The following is a 22659-nucleotide window of genomic DNA, read 5'->3' as shown; positions in this document are numbered from 1 at the left end:
CCCTTCATTGCCTCTGCCCAGACCTGGGTTGGAGTGACAGATTCTAAAATCATGCTCAGACTAGAAGCCCCTGCTACGTGACCCCCTCATGGCTCTCAATGAATTTAAATATGGTTGGTCTTACAGGTCTTGCTCTAACACCAAGACAGGAGCTTACATGGAAGCTTTGTTTTCTTATATCTGAAACAGGGCTGGCTGAGGAGAGTAAGGCTTTATCAGTGCTGTTATTAAATTTTGGGGAAAAATTCAAGCTTCCAATTCAGGCTTTCTTATTAAAAATAAATCCAATTCCCTTTTCAAGATAAGATTGTTTGCTTCTCACTGGAACTCAAAATAGTAACCCCAGAAGAGGGACTACAGCAATGTGTCATGGTGAGAAACTGGTTTGCTGCTATAGTCTCTCTGTATTTGCTAAGTGAAGATTTTCTTTGTGCAAAAGGATTATACCTGGATTGACTGCTTGATTTATTCATCCATCAAGAAATACTGAGCACTGATAGCCTTCCCAGCTTTTCTACCAGGTTTATGGGGAATTCCAAAAAAGATCTTGAATGAGTCTTAGCCCTTGGAAAATTAGTAATGTGATTAAGGAATCATGAAACACCTCACTCACAATAATGTATGAATAAATGTTGGGGAAAATGGAGGGAATGTTCAGGTATGTGCCTTTGAGGAAGTGCATGACTTGGTGAGGAGGCTGTAGGAGGGCATCCCAAGAGGGAGAGGGAAAAGAAGCATTCATCCAACACACAGTCCACAAATATTTATTGGAAACAACTTATGAGCTACATTCTGCCCTGGAGGCCGTGGCCAACATGGGAGGTGACAGTCTAGTGGAGAAGAGAGAAACACCGCCAGTAAATGTAGGAGTCGCAAGTACCTTCAGACTGTAATAACAGAAGGAAAGGAAAAGTGCAGTGGGGAAGAACAATAGGGGGAAGCTACTTCAGTCCTTCCTAAAGAAGGGACTTGGCTTATACCTGGAGCGTGAGGACAGAGGAGGGCAGGAGGGCAAGGAGGTGGGCTTCAGCCGGAGGACCCAGCGTGCAGTGTGGAGGAAAAATGGGCAGCTGGTTTGAGAAGGGAAGAAAGGTTGGCGTGGCTGGACACAGGAACTGAGGGGACAGGAGAAAGGGCTGAGGGCACAAGTGAAGAGGAGGTGTTCAGAAGGGTCTTTGCAGGGCCTGGGTGAGCTCAGGGTTCTGGCTTTGCATGGCCTGCCTTGTATGTTGGCAAAATGGGGAAGCAAAGGGAAAGAGTAGATGAGATTTGATGAGACCTGCTATGTGACAAGAATATCGTCACATATTTAGGAAGGTGGTATTTCAGGAAACTGTCAGAAAAATCCTGTGAGGCAGATACAGCTATTTCCATTTCACAAACAGGAGAAGTGAAGCACAATTTTCTGTAACTTGCCTGTGATCACACAACGGACAGGCAATGTGCAGGCAGAGGCAGTGACTTATGTTGCATTACTCAGGGCTTCACTGAAAAAATGTTTTCTCTCTCTGGGTTGATGTCTGAAGCCCTCAGTTAAGTGGTTACCTGCCTTCAGCACAGGATTCCTGTCAAAATGCAAATACTGCGGTAATATGTGGAACTGGGTGGCGGAAAGAAACCTGTGCTCAAGTCTCCTGGTTAAGTTCTCCCCTGAGGGAGACTCTAGTGGCTGGCTGTTCATATTCCCCGAACCTTTGTTCCTTCTCTATAAAATGGGAATTTCAGGAAAAAAACATCTATCTCTGTTTCATCGACTACACTGAAGTCTTTCACTGTGTGGATTATGACAAATTGTGGAAAGCTCTTACAAAGATGGGAATACCAGACCAGCTTACCTGTCTCCTGAGAAATCTGTATGTGGGTCAAGAGGCAGCAGTTAGAACCCTGTATGGAACAACTGATTGGTTCAAGATTGAGAAAGGAGTATGACATGGCTGTTTGCTGTCACCCTGTTTGTTTAACCTATACGCTGAGCACATCAGGAGAAATGCCAGGCTGGATGAGTTACAAACTGGAATCAAGATAGGTGGGAGAAACATCAACAACCTCCGATATGTGGATGATGCCACTCTAATGGCAGAAAGCGAAAAGGAGTTAAAGAGCCTCTTGACAAGGGTGAAGGAGGAGAGTAAAAGAGCTGTCTTAAGACTAAATACTAAAGAAAACCAAGTCATGGCATCTAGCCCCATTACTGCATGTCAAATAGAAAGGGAAAAGGTGGAAGCAGTGATAGATTTTCTCTTCTTGGACTCCAAAATCACTGCGGATGGTGACGGCAGCCATGAGATCAGAAGACAACTCCTTCTTGGCAGGAAAGCGATGAAAAAACCTAGACTGTGTTGAAAAGCAGAGACATTACCCTGCTGACAAATGTCCGTATAGTCAAGGCTATAGTCTTCCCAGTGGTCACGTATGGTTGTGGGAGCTGGACTGTAAAGAAGGCAGAATGCCAAAGAATTGATGCCTTCGAACTGTGGTGCTGGACTCCTGAGGGTCCCTTGGACAGCAAGGGGATCAAACCAGTCAATCTTAAGGGAGATCAACCCTGAATATTCACTGGAAGGACTGATGCTGAAGCTGAAGCTCCAGTATCTTGGTCATCTGATGTGAACAGATGACGCATTGAAAAAGCACCTAATGCTGGGAAAGACTGAGGACAGAAGGAGAAGAGGGCGTCAGAGGATGAGATGGCTGGATGGCATCATTGATGCAATGAACATGAACTTGGGCAAACTCCAAGAGATGGTGAGGGACAGGGAGGCCTGGCCTGCTGCAGTCCTTGGGGTCGCAGCGAGTCAGACAGGACCGGGCAACTGAACAACAACAACAACAAAACGAGACCAGTCTCTAACTTCCCCACTCCTTAGGGCTATAATGAGAATGAAATAAGTTTTCTACAAGTGACATCACTACACAAAGGCCAGACTCACATAAGGGATTATGTGTCATTGTGCGTGCGTGTGTGCTAAGTTCCTTCAGTCATGTCTGACTCCTTGTGACCCTATGGACTGTAGCCCACCAGACTCCTCTGTCCATGGAATTACTGTGGAGTGGGTTGCCATGCCCTCTTCCAGGGGATCTTCCAGACCCAGGGATCGAATCTGCGTCTCCTGTGGCTCCTGCATTACAGGGGGATTCCTTACTGCTGAGCCACTGCGGAAGCCCATGTGTTATTGTAGCTTAGTGTAAATGAATTTACTGTGTGCTTACAAACAGTATGACAGGGTAAAAGCTATGAGGCGGTTGAAGAGGGATGGCTACAAATGGGAGAGGTGAGAAAAGCAAAGGTGAAATGTGCTTGCCTGTGGCCTCAACAAAGGTCACCAGCCTCGCACAGAGGAGCAACTTGGAAGCACTTGGCCTCCTCTGCTACCTAAGTGTAGCACCCACTGTTGTTGTTGTTTAGTTGATAAGTTGTGTCTCACTCTTTTGCAACCCCATGGACTAGAGCCCTCCAGGCTCCTCTGTCCATAGGATTTTCCAGGCAAGAATACTGGAGTAGGTTGCCATTTCCTTCTCCATCTGTTTTGTAATCACTCAGATTATGTGCTAAGAGTATCAGAGCAGCCTCAGAATAAACCATGTTCAATAAAAACCAGACACCTAGTACATTTAACATTCAAGATGCCTCTGTGGTTTTCTATGACATCATGAAGTGCTCAAGCCTGTGCCATGATGGAGTCTTAAAAGCTGGGAGCTGCAGGTCTTGGTCCAGGAGTACAAGCCGGAGAGAAGATGCGCCACCTGATCCTTACAGACAATGCCATTAAACTGGGGAGAAGGTTAACTGCTTCTCCAATCCTCTAAATCCCTTCCCTTTAGCTCTGTATGCCAGCTTAATGGATAGTTTAATAATCTTTCATCAGAGCACTCACACTGGTAATAGGCAATTTATATAAAATTAAAGTTTTAAAAAATTTATTATCTCTTTTTATTAAAAAAAAAAGTTAAAGACCTACAGTGACATTTAAGTACTCCTTTATCTCCAGTTTTCAATCTCCCAGTGTCTTTCATTTTGCATGCCAAGAACATCACAATTATAGTTTCTCCAGACTACAAATGGTTTAATAGACATGGTATCATAGCTGAACAAAGAAGAGTACCTAAATAACAGAGTATGTGGCCAGAAATGACAAATTGTAGAGACATCTGGCTGCTTCTCCAAAGCAGCACTAAGCAAAGAAGGAAATGATTCCCAAGCTCACACAAAGAAATAAGGGAATTCAAAAAAAGTAATAATAAAGATACGCTCAAGTGGTGTTCAAAGGCTCGTAGACATAGTTACCGCAAGCCCCTGGTGCTAGTAAAACTGGTAACAAAAACAACAGCAGTAAAGTTCATTAAAAATGACTGAACTTACAGACTAGAATTATTTCAAGGAAATTTTAACTGTCTTTGGAGTATTGGTTTATTTATTCAGGGCAATAGCCTTATGGGGTGGACAGGAACCACACTTATTCTTTCTTTTTATTAAGTTGTATTTTTTTATTAATTCACTTTATTGGAGTATAATTGTTCCACAGTGTTATGTTAGTTTCTGCTGTACAGTGAAGTTAATCAGCTATGTTTGTGTGTATTCTGTCACTGAGTTATGTCTGACTCTTTGCAACCCCATAGACTGTAGCATGCCAGGCTTCTTTGTCCATGGGGTTCTCCAGGTAAGAATACTGGAGTGGATTGCCATTTCCCTCTCCAGGGGATCTTCTGGAATCAGGGATTGAACCCCTGTCTCCCGCATTGGCAGGTGGATTCCTTACCACTAAGTCACCAGGGGTATGTATACACATATCCCCTCCCTCTTGAACTTCCTCCCACACCCCGCCGCATCCCACCTGTCTAGGTCCTTCAGAGCACCAGCGGAGCTCCCTAGGTTATACTTTCCACCAGCTATCTGTTCACACACGGTCGTGTAGATACGTCCATGCTACTCTCAGTTCCGCCCACCCTCTCCCCCTGCTCTGTCCTCAAGTCCGAGGAACAACATTTATTGAGACTTAATCTCTGTGTTTCTTTCACATTTATTATCTCGTGTAATGCAACAGGCCTGTGAAGTATTATTCATTCTATTTTTTTCTGATGGAAACTGAGCAGAGAGATGAACAAATTATTTACCCAAGGGCATATGGCTGGTAAATACAGGAGGATTTAAATTCAAAATTCTCTGATCTCAAAGAACATGACCCCTTGATTGCAGTGTCTCTCCCTCAGCTTTGGATGCTCACCTGAGAGCCTCCTTTTTTTGCTTGCTTTTTTATTAAAATTTTCTTCCTGCTTTATTGAGATGTAATTGACATAGAGCATAGCATAAGTTTAAGGTGTACAACATAATGATTTGCCTGACATCTATCATGAAATGATTATCACAGTATATTTAGTGACCACCCATCAGCTCACAGATACAAAATAAAAGAAAAAGAAAAAATGTTTTCCTTGTGATGAGAACGCAACAACTTTCATATATAATGTACAACAGTATTATTACATTTATCATGTTGTACATTATACCCCTAGTACTTATTTATGTTAGAACTGGAAGTTTGTACCTTTTGACCATTTTCATCCAATTCCTGCCCCTTACACCCAACTCCTGCCTCTGGTACCACAAATCTGATCTCTCTTTCCGTGAGTTTGCGTGTATACTTATTTTTTGAAGCATAATTGACCTACAACACTATGTTGTTCCTAATGCACAATACAGTGACTTGATATGTCTATACATTTAGAAATGATCACCACTGGGAAACTCTTAGTAAATGCTTGTTTACTGACTGATGAGAGCAGATAAATCCACTTTCAACTCACCCCAAATTTCCTTCCATTGTATCTTGAAGTAGAAGATGAGGAGGTGAAAACCAAAAGAGGAAAATGCTTTTATGAAGGGGTAAATAAAAAGGGCTACTTATGCAGCTTCACTCTAATAAAAGGAAGAAAAATATTAATAAATAATGATAATAATGAAGGTAATATTTTTATAGTTTACAAAGTATTTTTCATATTCAGTAAACTGTTTATGATTAAAACCAACCAGAATCATAGGAACTCCACTTATTTTCCCAATAATTCAAAAACGGACTCTCCTTTTGAAAGATTTTATAGTAGATGATCAAAATAGCTGGTTCTGTCACTCAGTTCAGACTCTCATGTTCTGTTCTCTGTAAGATCTTGGTCAGATCTGTTCATTGTCCTCTCATTGTCACCCTGTCTCATCTTTCCTCCCCCTGCTCTTCTGCACACAGCCCTACTCAGTGAATGGGGCCTCATCTGCTGACGGGATTGCCCAGCCCAGAAACCTTGAAATCCATCATCTTTGGCTCTATCCCACCAGTAAAATTCTATCTCCAAAGTACTATTAGGATCTACCTACTTCACACTGTCATCTGTGACTGCCTTGGCACAGGCCACACTCTCTCTCAGATTTTATACGCTCCTAACTGGTCTCCCCACTATTAGTTTTGTTTCTGCCTCAATTTATTCTCCATATTGAAGACAGAACAGTCTTTCCAAACAGAAATTTGATCGTATCACCTTCAGGCTTAATACTCTAATGGGTCCCTATTATCCACAGAGTTTTAAAGGCCTTTTTTACCTTTTCCACCACAATTCCTCACCAACATGAGCTCTCCCAGTATGGGCATGTGCAGACTTCAGCATACAGAACAGCTTGCAGTTCTTTTGAATAGATCATGGTCAGTTTTGCATCAGGGCCTTTGCACAGGAGGTTTCCAGAGCCTGAAAACAGTAGCTGTGCCTCCTACCAGTGGCCCCTCTATCGGGTCTGGGGCACCAACCAATAGTGTCCCAGTAGGATAATGATAGCAGCAGAGAACTTCTGTGGGGGGCAAAGGATATGGAGAGTAATTAGAACACTGTTGTTACGGCATAATACTCAGTAAGCATTAGCCACACATACTGATGCTGACTTCTCTCCAGGTCCTGGATTAATTCCTGTCTTTTGGATCTTAGGCTCCTTGGGAAGGTTGGCTTACAGGTTCCTTCTGTGTGCAGCATCCTTTATTTAATTCTATTGAAACCAAACTTTAATTGCTTGTGCATTGTGTGTCCCTCTAACCAGAATGTAACTTCCATGAGATGAATGACTGTGCCTTGTTCATTATTGTATCACCAGCACTTTAAGGGTCAGTGATACTCTGCAAATAATTACTAAGCAACTGAATCAGCTAGATGGAATGAACTCTGACTATCTTAACAGCTATGGTATCTAGATACCACATCTCTTTAAGTAGGTAATAGTAGGTTATCTCTGTATAGTGCTTTTCAGGTTCATATATGCTATATGCCTATAATAACCTAATTTCCCCCACTTTTTTATTTTGAAAAAGAGTTTTGAGTGCTTACAAATCCTTCATCTAGATTTACCAGTTGTTAAATTTTGACATTTGCTTTATCTTTCTTTATAGAAACATGTATTATTTTTATCAAATCATTTGAGAGTAAGTGGCAGATTATCAACATTTCAGGATGCTAGAAGATCCCAACCTGAATTCACACAAAGTCTTGTGATATAAGTGGGGCAGTGGGCATTGTTGGGCCCCAGGAAGTGAAATGATCTGCTCAAAGCCTCAAACTATTAAGCCTGGAGTTGCTAACTTCTAGTTTCGAGCTTTTTAATACTCTACAACTCTGCCTCCCTATTAAGTTCATTTACTATTGAAAATGTTATAATAGAGTTTATTAGTAGAAATAGATATATCATTTATCTTAAACATTCAACTTGTACATTCTAATGACTTAGGTATCAAAAAAAAATTGGAAAAGTGGCAAATGAGAAAATTTTCTAAGGAGATTTCTTGTCCTGTCTTCTATTTTACTTTTCTTTTCTCAATTCTTTTAAAGAAATAAAAATGGAGAAAGTTCTTTTTATACAACGTGAATAGTGGCAGCATCTGATGATGCCCACCCATTGGAGGGCTGGAGCTGGCTCACACTTTGCAAGCCAGTTGTTAAAGCGTTGATTAAGAACTACATCACAGAAATTCACAGTTAAAGAAATTAAGAAACAAAGGCAATAAATATAAAAAACATTATTTCCTAATTATTGTACTATTTTTACTATTACCTGTGCTCTTGAAGTTAAGTTTATTATACAGTGGAGATACTACTGTGCAATAGTATCTCTGTGCAATTAGGTCTCTTCCTAATTCCACACTTAGTGAATTCATGTGGATAGTTTAAACTTGGCCATGGAGGGAGGATTTACACAACTGATACTGACAAACATTACAGACCATCCCCTCTCCCCAAGAGCAGGTTGCACACTACTAATTAGGTCCCATTCATTTGCCCTTTTATGAATTCATTAATCACATGTTTTCTGAGTACCCACTGAGTGTGTTGTATGCTGCCAAGAGCTGTCAGGGAAAAGGAGGCTGTACCTATCCATCTCCTCCCCTTCCTTTTTTAGCCTCCTCCTCCATTCTCCTCCCTTTCTAAAGAGGCCTATATTCATTTGGAGGCCCCAGTAATCCCTTTTTTCTATTTTCAATTTTTTAGGTCTTTTCTCCTCAGCTTTCTGTGCCTCCTTCCAGTTTCTCTCTGCATCTGCTGCTATGTTCTTTAAATAACAGAGCTTAAGAAGAAAGAATGCCGTGCTGGTTCTCTTATCATTGATAACAAAAGTACAACTACACGTCTTCAAAAAACCTCCCAAGTATTTAATAAATCTGTAAAATAATTTATAATTGATTTGCATGCAAGATGATTCTAAAAGCCTTCATTCTTGGGCAGGCTAACATTTTCTTAAATAATGGTATTATTAACGTGCTTATTTTCCTGGGTTCTAAAATCATCGCAGATGGTGACTGCAGCCATGAAATTAAAAGATGCTTCTTCGAAGAAAAACTATGACCAACCTAGACAGCATATTAAAAAGCAGATACATTACTTTGCCAACAAAAGTCCATCTAGTCAAAGCTATGGTTTTTCCAGTAGTCATGTATGTGAGAGTTATGAGTCTCATGTGAGAGTTGGACCATAAAGAAAGCTGAGTGCCAAAGAATTGAAGCTTTTGAACTGTGGTGTTGGAAAAGACTCTTGAGAGTCCCTTGGACTGCAAGGAGATCCAATCAGTCAATCCTAAAGGAAATCAGTCCTGAATATTCACTGGAAGGACTGATGCTGAAGCTGAAACTCCAGTCATTTGGCCACCTGCTGTGAAGAACTGACTCATTTGAAAAGACCCTGATGCTGGGAAAGATTGAAGGCAGGAGAAGGGGACGACAGAGGATGAGATGGTTGGATGGCATCACCGACTCAATGGACATGAGTTCGAGTAAACTCCTGGAGTTGGTGATGGACAGGGAGGCCTGGTGCACTGCAGTCCATGGGGTTGCAAAGAGTTGGACACGACTGAGCAACTGAACTGAACTGAATGTGCTTCAAAGCACTGCTCTTTTTATTACCTGAGACTCCTTTTTTTTTTTTTTCTTTTCTGAATTGCAGATCTTTCTTTCAGGACCAGAAGGGCTCTACCAAATTCTGACCTCAAGATAACTGCCTACATTACCATTCATCAACAAATGTATGCTCAGTGCCTGCCATGTGCCAGGGACTGAAGATGCCAGGAATGATGTGGGGACCCATATCCTGCTTTATTCCTCTCATCATCTTCCTGCATTCAAAGTCAACTCTTTTACAAGCACAAGGAAACTGTATCTTTCCTTACACACAGAGCTCTGATCCTCTTGCACTGGCAGTGAAGGAAGAATCCTCACAGGGAGAGGGTCTACTGGACCTCAGAGTCTTATCCCTTGGCCCTAAGACCCACTCCTCTCGGATGGTCCTTGCCTTCGACCCAAGTAGCCACAGTCAGACTTCTCTCTAAATACACCAGTCTTCTCTTAACAAGACTCTTCTCTTCAAGATGTCCTTCAAGTGAAGACTTTGTTGGGGATGTTTAGACCACAATTTGTCAAGGGAACAACTCGCTGCTAGACTGGGCTACCTCTTGGGTGTGTGACCTGTGTATTTGCAGGGCTCTGTGTTCAGAAGGGCCCAATGCTTGAATTAATTTTCTGCTGTCGCTGTCTTGACATTATTCTCTTTTTTTTGGTCTTGAAATTCTTAATAATTTTTGAACAAGAAATCTACTTTTATTTTGCAGTGGGTCCCACAAATTATGTGTACAGTCCTGCCACCAGACCCTCGGGCCTTCAGAGAACGGATTACTTGTGTGTAAGCTGTGGGTCTTCACAGTGGTGCCTCCTATTCCAGGCACTTGGCTTTTAGAGAGACACTGTCTTAACACCATCACGTAGGAACACGGTCCTTCACATCTTGTTACAGCACTGGGATTCCACTCCCCTTTATTTCTCTCAGTTCTGTGTTCCTCCCTGAGGCCCATCTTTTTCTTGGGTACCCAACCCTGGGAATTGTGTCTTCCTTCAGAAACAAGGTAGCTATATACAAAGCCTTACAATCCTAAGTACAATATCTCTAGGTTTAGTGTGTGACACACAAGAATAATGTGGTCACACACACACACACGCTCCAGCAGAGGGAATCCATTACAACAGATCAGTGGGAGGAAATCCTGTGAAGTGAAAAGGGCAGTATTATCATCCTGATCATGCAGATGAGAAAACGCAGAGACTCAGAACTACAGAATCTGCTCTTATTGGAGGGCAGAAAAATGTCTCCTCCCCTCGCTGCTCCCTTTAAAGTAAAATAAAACAGGAAGCTTGAACTATATTGCTCACCTGCTTTGTGATTTTGGGTTAGTCACCCTTCCTGTTCTTCTGATTTTTCCTCCCAAGAAACAACGGGCTTGGAAAAGCCTTTAACAATCCCTTCTGGGTCTAAACTCCTACACTAAGGGATTCCATCAGATAAGCAATAAAAAAGTGATCTTATCATGAAACACTAACAGTAAGGAAGTGGTGGTGGGGGGGGGTGGAATTAGTGCCTGAGGTAAATATCAGTGTTTAAGTTTCATTTTAAATAGTCTTGAACTCTTTCAAGATGGCTGCATCACATTCTACTGCCTATTACTGTGAAAAGTGATCCTCTCATTCAAAGACATGAAATTTCTTTGAAAAGAAACTGACACTTAAGAAAGATTCTACTGATTAGCTTTCAATTTGCCAGACTGTCAGGGAGCCCACAGGAGTCACATTTTGAAAAAAATTAACCAAGGGCAGCTGAGGAAAATTGTTGTAGAGAATTCTCTTTTCTTCTATTAAAATGATCACGCAAGAGAGCTGTAATGAGAAAGAAACAAATGAGGAGGGGCTCCAGAACAAGGGCATGGGAAGTGGTATCCTGCACGTGTCAAGTCTAATGTAGAGATGCCAGTGTAGATTAAGAGGAAAAGGGACACCATTTGTTAGATTAAGCAGAAAATGTATCAGTCAGGATACTCATAATTGCTCTACCAAATGGCTAAGGAAGCTATTTATCTGTTTCTTCAGTTAACCATGAAGGGTCAACATGAGAAATGAAAATGAAAAAAGTTGATAAATTATACAGAACTGTGGAGTTTATTATTGCTCCGTGCTGAGGGCTTATCCTCCTGGGAGTTATTGCAGGAGCAGCTTTGAGCAAATTCCAAAATTTCAAACGGGTTCTCCATTTCTTCCCTCCATTCAGCTTCTGATATCGTGCATACATAATTTATCACAGCTACCGTTATTGCTTTAGCTTGAGTAGTCTTCTGGCTCTCTGTCTGCAGGAGGATACTCATTGTGCATTTGCAATTACTAAACTTAAAAGGAGACAGTTGGTTCTGTTTCTGTTTCAGGGGTCTCATTTAGTAGACTGATGTTTTAAGGAAAGAGATAGGAATTTAATATTACTTTGGCATGAAATACCAATCACTCTTAATCTCAGTCTCTCATTGGTATATGTAACTAATGTTTATAGAAGAAGGGTGGTGTTTTTTCCTTCCTAAAGTTTCCTTTTGCTTTATTAAATAGATGCTGGAGTTTAGTAAACTTGTCCTGCTGGCAAGTTCAGAAGCAGAATCTCTCCTTCTCTAATCGTATATTTATACAGAAAAGTGTGAGTTGGGGAGGTAATAATTATACAGTGATTAAGTGAAGATACATGGTTCAAACAGATCTTTCCAGTAATTTAGGCTCAAGACATTAAAGAGGTCAAGTTAACTGAATAGGCCCTTCCCTCTGCCTTTGTATATCAGCTTGATAGTAATCAGTCAATTTGATAGTAATCAGTTCTACTTGTCACACTCGGTAACAGTTGAGTGTATTTATTGCAAAATCAAGTATAATATTAACTAACACACAAAAAGTCAACTTTTGAATCCAATTTCTTACCTCACAAATTTTGTTTTATTTTTGGTAAGGACCAAGAAATGATCTATATAAAAAGTACCCCAATGCCACAAAAGTGAAGAATTAAACCTTTAGCAGACTGATGACACAGAAATGTGAATGCACAATATTCAAATCTCAAAGCTGAACTCAGAAAATTTAACATGTTTAACATAAAATTTAAGTGAATTTATATAGGTACAACCTCCTAAAAACTTTAGAGAAAGATTTCCACTTCATCATGAAAACACAGTGTTCATAAGGTTACTATCTATTTGTGTAGCACTTTGCAGTTTTTAAAGCTCTAGTTTAAACATTATTTTATTGGATTTTTCACAGAAAAGATATGATATAATTATTTTATTCTCTATTCTCTAAATGAGGTAGCAAGTGCCTGGTTGTTTAGTACTGGGTCCACTTAGATAATGACTGGCAGAGTTCAAGATAGAATATAGCTGTATTGACTTAAATATTTGTGGGAAAATTCATCCTCTTTCTATGAAGATTTGGCATTCATTTTAGAACCAGGACTAGATGCTCACTCATTAGTACAAATCTAATCCTTGGGTGCTATAGATTTTGAGAGTTCCACAGTGATTTTTGTCAAAGTATAGAGCTTGGAAGGAAAAAAGAGGTCTAAAGTAATCTGGAATTAGTAAGTGTTGATATCCTTTCTGTCTCTCTCTGGTTGAATCATCCATTCTTCCCAGAAAAATATCCTGATAGGATGAGAAGGATGACAACACATTCATCAAGGACAGGAAAAGAGGAAATAAACCAATTAATTGAATAATTCTTGATAATAACAATCATTATGCCAATTATGAACTTAGGACATTAACTTTAATCACCTCCTCCCAGTCATATGGACACTTTGAGTCAGGATATTCATTCTAATGGGATTCCCTGGCCCCTCCTAAGTTAGATTTTACTTTTGTTATTACTGCTTTATCAAACATTGCTTGTTTAGATTTGTGTTTATTTATCAATATCATCAAAATTTCCATTAAATGAGACTGTTGAGGTTTTTTCATTTCTGTTTTACTCATAGTTGTCTTATTTCCTTGCTTGTTCTGTGTTTCTTCACTCTGGATAGTTCATTTTCTAAGGAACTTCTAAGTCTGCTTTTTTTTTTTTTTAAATAGAGCAATTTTACAAATAGGTGCAGTATACATTTAATTATTCTACATCTAAGTTTGCTTTCAATTTTTCTCCATTATCAGGAATAATGCAATGCATATCCCTGTATGTCTTCTATTACAAACAGACACTATCTGATTCAAATACAAACTGAGTAGTAAGGTGATCATCTCATAAAAAACATGATTTTTTAAATTGTATTTTAGTTGCTTTACAATGTTCTGTAGTTTCTGCTATATAGCAAAGTGGCAGTTATACATGTACATGACATTTATACATATACACATAGCTACTCTTTTTTAGATTTCCTTCCCGTTTAGCAGGAAGCTTGGGTTTAAGCTGAGTCTTTCAAAGGAGTTACAGATTTTCTTCTGCTAGCTGCATGAAGGTACCATGATCCTCTGGGATAATGCTTGAGGTTTTTTGGACCACATCTGTAGCATGAATTAGAATGCCAAACTCAAGGTAGACCAATTTGTGATTATGAATCCTCAGGAAATTTTGTCCTCTTACTCTGTGCCAGAATTGATTTCCTTGTGGAAATTAGGGTCTATTTCTAATTCATTCTTACAATAATAGTATAGGCTTCTAGAGTACTATTTTTGTGAGTGTCTCTTATTAAATTTCTTGCACTAACCAGTTCCCATGCTTTTTCTCAAAGCTAAGCCCACATAATCATCAAAGTAAAAGCTAAAGTATTCTAAGGTGTGGCAGAAATTCTGAGAGTTATTTTCACTTGGAACTTACTTCCTAATCATTCCTCATTTTATTTCATTTCTGAGCTCCACTGATTCCTTTCCTTCAAGTGGCTTCACAGATTAATATATACTTATAGAGACAGACATATAGTTCAGTTACCTCACCATACATTTTAGTTATTTCAGTAGCGAGTTAATAGAGGGAACTTATTTGACCACATAACCAGAAATGAAAGTCTCTTCTATTCTTTTTCCCTTAGACTCATATAAATTTCTTTCCTATCTATCTAACTAGTCACTCAGCTAGGACAAAATTTGTCCTTTTATAGACAAAGAAATTTTCTTTGTTTCTTCTTGTAAAGTGGCAAATCTTCTTTCAACTTCCAAGGAAAAATGAAATAGTTCCATTTGAAATGTATTTTGATCTGATAGTAAGGGCATAGTAGGTGTGGAAGAATTCTTCATTTTCCCCATGACCTTTGCCCCTGGTGTTCCTCCTGCAATTATGTTATGTGACAGAGCAAAATGATTTTTCAGATTGTAATTAAGGTTGCTAATCAGTTGACCTTAAGATAAAGAGGCCACCCAGGCAGGTCTAATCTAATCAGAGGAACTCTTTAAAAGCTCCAGCAGATAGCAGAAGGGATAATTAGAGAGGTTCCAAGCAAGAGAAGGATTTGACATACTGTCAAGAGCTTAAGGTGCAAGGACTTGGAGAGCAACTTCTGGGAACTGACAATGACCTCCGGCCAGAAACATGGGAACATCATTCCTACAGCCACAAAGAACTAGATTCTGTCAACCACAGAATGTCCTTGAAAGCAGATTCTTCCCGAGTCTCTAGGTAAGAGTCCAGTCAAGCTGACAGCTTGATTTCAGTCTTGTGAGACTCTCCAGAGAGAATCCAGCTGAGGCCACCTGGACTTCTGACCTACAGAACTGTGAGCTAATAGTTAGGTTTGAGTGTTAGGTTGTGCTATTTGTAGTCATTTATTATGCAGCACTAGAAAACCAACACAGGTATATTTCCCCACCATCTGTAAATTAAGGAAAACAAAAAATCAGTAGTGATTTCTCTCTGTAGCTTTCTTCTCATAGAATATTGAGTGCCAAATTGGGAAGGATTGCCTTCAAGAGACACATTGTACCTCTGACAATGTCAGCTCTTATGCTCAAACTTTGAACAGAGAGGATAATACAAGTTTGCTATTGGCAAGAAAAGGTCAATTTAGTGAAATGTTGGATACTTTTCAGTGGAAAGGTAGGTCATTATATCTCACACTGAGTCAGTACTCTGGGTTATAATGTACAAGCTACTATCTTCATATGACTCTCTCAGAAGTCAACCCCTCTGTCTTTTTCTCAAGCTGAAGCCATGTTCCCCAATGTTCACCTCTCTAAGTGGGCCTCTTTTCCTGCTCTCTGCAACAAAGTGCAACACTGTTCATTTAACTAGGTGTTGACCTGCCCTTACCCCAATTTCTCCTTATTCACCTTTCAACTTCCTTTCTTAAGATATATCCATATAGACCCTAAATTTGGCCAATATCTAGTTTGCAAAACACGCCAAATACCTTGCTAATTTCCTTCATGCCCATCCTTCTACTCATGATGTCCTTTCTCTATGTCCACTTGTAGAAACTGTGCTTATTCTTCAGTGTTCAGTTCTGAGATAACTTCCTCCAAGAACATTTTCTAGATTCTTCCAGGCAGAATTGTATATTCCCTCTTCTGTGTTTCTAAAGCATTCAAAATCACGTTTTTCTCTCTGTTGTGTAAATGCCTGCTTTCCCAATAATGTTAAGTAACATTAACAACAACTGTTCACATTTTTACATTTATAACCACCCACGCAAAGCCTGGAAGAGTTCACTTGTAGATATTTGTGGAATTGAGATTTTAATCTGGTGAAATAAGCAAGATTATCAGTTGATAGAACAAATAGTTCTCCTTTTCCTTTAACTGTATGAACTGGCACATTGCTCATTACTTTCTCCTTCAAATTGGATTGTGCAGACTTGGGATTTCTCTAAACTTCTGTAATGCATGGCTTCCTTGGTGGCTCAGATGGTAAAGAATCTGACTACAATGTGAGAGACCAGGTATGTGCCATACCTGGGTCAGGAAGATCCCCTGGAGAAAGAAATGGCAACCCAGCCCAGTATTCTTGCCTGTAGAATTCCGTGGCCAGAGGAGCCTGGTGGGCTACAGTCCACGGGGTTGCAAAGAGTTGGACATGACTGAGCGACTAACACTTTCACACTTTCTATGATACATGAATCAACCACTACAGTCCATCCCCAATTATTTCAAAGCCCCAATTATTTCCATAGCATCATCTCCCTGTCTTGTGTCCATAATATCCTCACAATCTGATACACACCTACATAACAAAATATCATTCCGCTGTCTAAAAATTGCTTTTATTGAACTACTCTCTATCTCAAAACCCAGGAGTGTCTGTCCACAGCCTAAAGCTGCTCTGTCCAATATAGCAGTCAGTGGTCACTAGCCATTAGCACAGCATTGCTGAAAGTGTTAAATACCCACAGATTTGAAAGATAGTATGAAAAAGAGAATGTAAACTATTTAATTAAAATGCTTTATATTGATTATATTGGTCATATGTTGAAAAGAAATGATATGTTGCCTATACTGGGTAAAAGGAAATATATCACAAAAATTAATTCACTTGTTTCTTTTTAACTTTTTAATGAGGCCACTTACATCTAAAATTATGTATTATGGCTTGCATTATACTCTAAAAGACAGTGCTAGCCAAGGACATAAAGTCACAGCACCTGCATTTGGCATCGTGATTCACACGTGACTTCAATCTCCTTTAACAGCTTCATCTCTCATGTCTCACACATGAAGTGTCCATCATGGTCAGTACTTTTTCAGAAATTCTATTCTTAGTCTTTTGCTCTGCCCATACTATTTCTTATATGACCATCTCTCCTTCCACGTTGCTTCTCAAAATCCTATCCCTTCCTCCAGTTCATGTTAGCTCCACAGCCTATAAGAAACATTCTCTGATCGCATCAACTGAAAGCATTTTTTCCCTAAAGAAAGGACTCTGTTGTGTAATTATCTGTGCATGTATTTTGTTTCTTCTATTACAAGTACTTAAAGGATAGGGACTATTTAATATATCTGCACATATAAAAAAAATCTGCATATGCCTCCACAAGTAGCATGACTTTCCTCAAAGACTCTCAAAGTGTGCTGCATACATGAAGAGAGTAATGCTATTTAGGAAATAAGTTATAGGTTAAATACATGTATATGTGTATATATATTATAGATATTCAAGTATTTGTATATATATATTTCATATAACTATTTTATAATTTAATGACTAGGTAAAGATTAGCATGAAGATTTTCTGAGTCTTTGGATGAGAATAAAGAATGAAAATCTGCAGACAGAAAAATAGACATCAGAACTGGAAGAGACTGGAGACAGTGCCATGCCCACTTCCCCTTTCTTGTAGGTGCAGGAGTCCTGGATGGGGAAGCTGAGTGGTCCCTGCTAGGTGGAAGCCCGGTGTGAAGTGTACGCCTCTACCTCTTGTGCTCAGGGCAGGACCTGCTGCTTCCGGGGTCAATAAACACTGGCCCAATGAATAGGACCAATGCAAAGCACACCCAGGGAACTGAAGCTACACAACATATCTTGTGATTTGCACAGTAGTATGATTTTTACTCTGCCATACAGAAAGAGGAAGGAAGTGTGGGAAACAAGGGGGAGCTATCTTTAAAATATTCTTATTAGCTAACTGTGAAGTTATTCATTCAATAGTTTTCCTGGCAATGGCATCTAGGCATATGTGGATATACAAAAGGAAATTACACTTTTCCCTCATGTTCAGGTAAACTCCTTCCAAGTTGGTTAGTGTTTATTTATCTTGTGACCCTTTACCTGGGCAGAGGAGAGTATGAGTTTTCAGCAATTTTCAAAATAGCAGTGATGGATTTCATTGATTCCCCCTTCCTTCTTATTCTGCTCTCTTTTGTACATATATCTATTGCTTGATATTTTACAGAGTACTACTCCCCCATATATAACATCATAAAATCCTCAAAACAAAGTTACTAGGTATTATGATTTGCAATGTAACACTTAGGGAAGTGAACTAAAACTGGCTACACATCATACCAGGAGTGTAAGAGCTGGATGTTTTCTATATTATTTCCAAATATTATGCTTGCTTCTACTATTTCCCATTATCATTTGTGAATAAGAGCACACATTCATTATACCTGGGATAAGAGGTATTATTTGTGGCCAGTGAACAGAGGGAAGCCATCAACCTCATGATTTTAGCCTCACCAGCTAATGTTTTATTCTTCATAATATTCTCTTCAAAACACAATTTTGGGGGTTTAGTATATGTGGAAAGAAAACAGCTTTTCTTTTTAAATGGTTTTATCCAATAAAACAACAACTAAACCATTATTAAAATGGCTCCCCAAAACTTGATCTTGGGTTTGCTCTTGCTTCATTTCTGAAACTCCAGGGATGAGGAGAGAGCAATTGACCTTTTCCTGGGAATACTGTGCAGCTGAAATCCTCCCAACTCCTGATAAAGATTAGGAGACTTAGAAAAGCTTGAAGACTTTTAAATATGAGCTTTAGGCTTCAATGATTTTTTAAGAAGTTGAAAAGAATGCAGGCTATGATTTAAAATAGAAAAGATAAGTAGAACAAAATTAATAAATCTTAATTGAGGTTGTTTACACAGGAGATCTATGCATCTCATGCATTTTCCATGTGTGTAAGGCAATTTGCTTGTTATTTAGACGTGATTGACACAATTTGACAATCTGGCTTATTAGTGTACTTTGTGACTAATTGTATGTAAAACGCCAACAATATTTTCCCCACCTCTATTTTAGCAAGGGGACTTATTTTGAAACAATAGATGAATATCTCCAAAGTTCTCTCCCTCCCCTCTTTTCTTCTTTTCTGTTCTTATCTTGAACCTACTAATAAAAACACAATTTAGAACATTACACATTTTGGGAAAGCCTGTTGGTCACACATATTATTGTGGGTTTGCTATGTTTCACCCTTTTAGCTTGAGGAAACTTGAGGAAATGTCTACCATCCCCTTATGTTGCTGCCTTGCTCCTCCCATCACCCCTGCTTCCTTCTTGGGTATAATGGGTAGATTGAAAAAACTGCCAATGAAATGAAGCAGTTTCAAATTATGTAGACTTGTGTTATGAAATCCTTGTGTTAAAAATTAGTGTTTCTTAATAGAAAGAACCTAATAAATGAACAAGAAGAGAATCATAATGAAGTCATCTAGCTAATTAACATGGATGGGACTAACAGAGCTGCAGCTGAAACTCACAACAAAACTGCCTTAGTGGAATTTTGTTGAATCATAGTCTCCTGTTTCTTCAGTATCCACATGTCTAGCTATTTCAAGAATGTTTATATCAAACTTTCATTGTAAGTGTTAATACTGAGTTATTTAGGAGAAACAAGTGACAAATACTCTTCTCTGCGTGTGGGAAAAGTATTGCTTTCATTTCAGGGGCCTAATTATAACACTGCTTTCTATCTTAGTTTTTATTTAGTTTTCAGTTCTTTTGAGATTAGGTAGTTTTTAACAATGAAACAAGCAGTGCTCCAGTGTCTAATTAAGACTTTCTAGTAGGATTAATAAATCATGTCCTATTAGTGTTCTGAAACTAGAGATGTTAATCTTCACCTTGGTCTTCTAATCTTGAGATAAGTTTGTGGATCAAGTATTGAAGGTTGTTGAGCAAACAGTTTATTTAAAGCCATTGAGTCTTCAGATGATAGTCTCAAACTGTTGATTCAAGTGGATTTCTTTATATAAATGCTTAGATGTGTCTTTTCAAATGTATGAAGCAATGGTCTGGAATGACCATCAAAGGAAACCACCATCTTGGCCTTCTCTGACAAAGAAAGTAGAGATGTATAGAACTGACTTGTGGACTCTGGGAGAAGGCGAGGGTGGGATGTTTCAAGAGAACAGCATTGAAACATGTATATTATCTAGGGTGAAATAGATCACCAGCCCAGGTTGGGTGCATGAGACAAGTGCTCGGGCCTGGTGCACTGGGAAGACCCAGAGGGATCGGGTGGAGAGGGAGGTGGGAGGGGGGACCGGGGTGGGGAACACATGTAAATCCATGGCTAATTCATTTCAATGTATGACAAAAACTACTGTAATGATGTAAAGTAATTAGCCTCCAACTAATAAAAATAAATGGAAAAAAAAAAAAAAGAAAATATCTTTGCTTTCTGCCTGAATTACCTCTGTTTCTATGACAGATTTTTTTTTTCTTTTTTTCATAATGGGGAAGAAGCAATGAGACCAGAGCACAGCCACCAGAGAGAACTTTTATCAGTTTTCTGGTAAAGATTTGCAGGAGGTTGTGCCATGCACATTTGCTGGCAATGTTCTCTGAGAGAAGTGGACTCAGTTTCACAAACACATGGCAGGTTGTAAAACCATTCAGTTCTAATTTCTTTCTCAGTTAAAAACTCCCTGGAATTTTCTCTTTGGAAATTTAAAAAATGACATGATTCAATAGCCTACTCCCCAAAAGATTAGTCATGAAGAAATTAGAAGCCAGAGTCATCTTTTAAATCCACTATTAACAGCTTTATAAAATTAAAGAGCTGGCCAGATAATCTTTTAGACCCTTCCATTTTTGAGATTCACGCACTCTTACTTGAGTGGTATCCATGCCTTGCTCCAGGAAGCCAAGCTGTTGTTATTTTTTGGTTTTGCACTCCTATGCATCACACCTAGTACAGTGCTCAAGAAATATTTGCTGAAGAAATGAATGAAATGGGGCCTTGAAATGCACTGTAATAGAGCTTCCCTGGTGGCTCAGATGGTAAAGAATCTGCCTGCAATGCAGGAGACCCAGGTTCAATCCCTGGGTTGGGAAGCTCCCCTGGAGAAGGGAATGACAACCCACTCCAGTATTCTTGCCTGGAGAATTCCATGGACAGAGAAGCCTGGTGGGCTACAGTCGATGGGGTCACAGAGAGTCGGACATGACTGAGAGACTAACACTTTCACTTTCACGCATCACACCCAGTGGGTACTCAAGAAAACTTGTTGAAGAAATGAATGAAGTAGGGCCTTGAAATGTACTGTAATAGCAAGTGCCAGCTGAGTTTATGAGGGGATCAGCAATGGGAAGATTTTCCTCCCAAAATTCATATCATTGGGGCAATTAGTTTACATAACCTAAAATTTGATGAGGGTGGAAGACGAGGGTGAAAAATCTGGCTTAAAATTCAACATTTCAAAAAATGGCATCCAGTCCCATAACTTCATGGCAAATAGATAGTGAAACAGTGGAAAGAGTGGCAGACTTTATTTTCTCAGGCTCCAAAATCACTGCGGATGGTGACTGCAGCCATGAAATTAAAAGACGCTTGCTCCTTGGAAGAAAAGCTATGGCAAACATAGACAGTGTATTAAAAAGAAGAGATGTTACTTTGACAACAAAAAAGTGTATAGTCAAAGCTACAGTTTTTCCAGTAGTCATGTATGGATGTGAGAGTCAGACCATAAAGAAGCCTGAGTGCTGAAGACTTGATGTTTTAGAAGACTGTTGAGAGCCCCTTGGACAGCAAGAAGATCAAACCAGTCAATCTTAAAGGAGATCAACCCTGAATATTTATTGGAAGGACTGACGCTGAAAATGAAGCTCTAATAATTTGGCCACCTGATTCGAAGAGCCGACTCATTGGAAAAGACCCTGATGCTGGGAAAGACTGGGTGTAGGAGGAGAAGGGGATGACAGAGGGTGAGATGGTTGGGTGGTATCACCAATTCTATGAACATCTGTTTGAGCAAACTCCAGGAGACAGCGAAGGACAGGAAAGCCTGATGTGCTGTAGTCTATGGGGTCACAAAGAGTCAGACATGACTTACTGACTAAACAACAAACTGAAACTGTGCAAACCCACAGAATTTCTTGTGATCAGTGGCACAAAAGAGACTGAGGCAGACTCTACAGATCACAAGAGCTTAGAGAAGGTCATGCAGCCCTCAGGGATGACTGGATTTTAGTTTTGGCAGATGGAAAAATAAAAATCATGATAAAAGTCAATAAATATGTGTCTACTTGTGAGATGTCAGGCATTTCATATGTATGTAATCATATTTAATCCTTATGACGCCATGAGGTTGATACCATTATCCACATTTTATAGATCAGGCTGGGGCAATGTCAATAACTGGTCCACAGTCACACAGCCAACAAATGGTGGAAGAGGAATTTGAACCCAAGACTGAGTGGCTTTAAAGACTACGATCCTTCACAATCCTCCACATGTATCTAGCTCCCTGGATAAAAGTCCACTGCGTCATAGGAGAACCAAGGTCTCAGGCAGAGTGCTGTCTTTCTTATCAAGCTCTTCTCTTATCACACATGCATCTGCTGGTCCTTTTTGATTACCCACCCGTCCCTATAATGCCTGAGCAGATTCTCACACATGACCTCTCTTGCCCTCTGGGATTTTGTTTT

General features: G+C 39.6%; 1 protein-coding gene across 10 annotated transcripts in view; it reads right to left on the bottom strand.

Annotated features, from left to right (window-relative positions):
- HS3ST5 (heparan sulfate-glucosamine 3-sulfotransferase 5) overlaps positions 1–22659 on the bottom strand; it is a 296033-nt gene that overhangs the window by 6261 nt on the left and 267113 nt on the right. For 2 of the 10 annotated variants that reach the window (XM_070449930.1, XM_020894385.2), the window contains 2 exons: positions 6587–6829; positions 5803–5914 (listed from right to left, as the gene is read on the bottom strand). The exons of the other annotated variants lie outside the window; for them this stretch is intronic. The gene's annotated coding sequence lies outside the window, so the exon portion shown is untranslated. The remainder of the gene's footprint in view (positions 1–5802; positions 5915–6586; positions 6830–22659) is intronic. 10 annotated transcript variants of the gene reach the window in all.

The sequence above is a fragment of the Odocoileus virginianus genome, chromosome 19 (assembly GCF_023699985.2).
Source record: "Odocoileus virginianus isolate 20LAN1187 ecotype Illinois chromosome 19, Ovbor_1.2, whole genome shotgun sequence".
NCBI classification, from domain to species: Eukaryota; Metazoa; Chordata; class Mammalia; order Artiodactyla; family Cervidae; genus Odocoileus; species Odocoileus virginianus.
The sequence above is the reverse complement of the archived record's forward strand: the minus strand, read 5'-3'. Positions and strand labels throughout refer to the sequence as shown.